Here is a 1,471-nt window from a genome sequence, read left to right as displayed (position 1 = left end):
ACTACAGGGTTGATTCTGGTTTGCTTTGAATAGCTGGCTGAATAAAACTTGTAGCAACCTGAATCCAACCTTTTGAATCATCTTTTGGGTTACTGTGAAGATTAAAGAAGATAATACATGTAAAACCCTTGTCAAATATTAATCTTTTTATTATAATTACTGTCATCATATGTTCAATATTTTTGTAGCAAACAGCGCTACGTTCAGTATATGGTTACTGAAAATGCTGTATGTAAAAGCATATATGTATATAATGTTTGCTTATATTTTTTGAGAGAAAGGATCTTGTCATGTAGCCCAGGGTGACCAGGAGCTCATATTTAATTCAAGCTGGCTTTTCCTGTCCAGTTCTGCCTCAGCCTCCACAGTCCTGGACTTACAGGTGTCAACCACCATGCATAGCTATTGTTTTTAATGTACAGTTGTACACATACCCAGGAAGGAAACCAACATAGCACTGAATTGTGTGGAGTGTTAATTATTATCTGTTTGCAAATCATTCTTTCATGTGTGTGGGTTTTTTTTTTGTTTTGTTAAAAAAAAGACCTTCAAAAAATTCTTTATTTTCAGAGGCCCACATTATTACAGCTACTCCTAATAGGTAAAACATCTTATTCTCAGAGAAGAAAAGGGGGGAAATTGTGCTTTAAGGACTTTTTCCGTATCACACATTGCCAGAAGAAACCTCTGTAAGGTACATACTGAACATGAACAGTTTTGGCCCAAATACTATAAACTAGACTAATTGCTTTTAAACTGGGTTTATGGCTGACACCTGATGTCTGCTCAATTGAAAACACATAACAGTTGCTGATTTAGAATAGAAAATACGGTACTCAGCAAGTACTCAGTCAACAACGAACTATTACTTAAGCTTCAGGCTTTGATTAAAAAGTGTCTCATATAAGCCATTTTCTCCCAATAAAAAAATGTAAAACAAGGCTCATTATCTTTAAGATAGTTTCAACCAGGGGCCTAGCACTAGCACATCTTGCTCTGCCCCATGGGATTTATTCCTTCCTTTAGACTGGAGCAAATGACTCTCTGCCGGCCAAACTCCTGAGTCAAAGGCCCCTGGGCGTTTCTGCCCTCGGCCAGCCACAGCCCGTGCATCCGGACGCTGGCCACGTGAACCCACCAAACCAGGGTTCCCTGGTCCCCACCTCGTTCCCTCACCAAGGAGCCTGCCTAAAAGGTAAAAGAGAAGGCGGAACCCCTCCTGCGCCCACCCCTCCTCGCGGCAGCAGTCAATCGCTTTGCCCCGTGCTGCACCCGAGGCTTTGGATTGGGCTCGCCGAGGCCCGGCGCGGGAGCCGAGCGCATGGGTGGAGCCGCGAACCCCTGTCCGTCACGTGCGGCCGCGGGGTCTCCCCCGCCTCACTGCACGCCCCGCGGCGCCGAGGGGGGCGGGGCTCGCCAGCCGCCGCGCCTGCGCGGTGCGCTTTCTCGGGGAGCAGCTGCTGCCGTCGCC

This window comes from Microtus oregoni, unplaced genomic scaffold, assembly GCF_018167655.1.
Source record: "Microtus oregoni isolate MIOR12 unplaced genomic scaffold, Mior012 000006F_ref0000085, whole genome shotgun sequence".
In the NCBI taxonomy this organism is placed as follows: Eukaryota; Metazoa; Chordata; class Mammalia; order Rodentia; family Cricetidae; genus Microtus; species Microtus oregoni.
Note: the sequence above shows the minus strand (reverse complement) of the source record.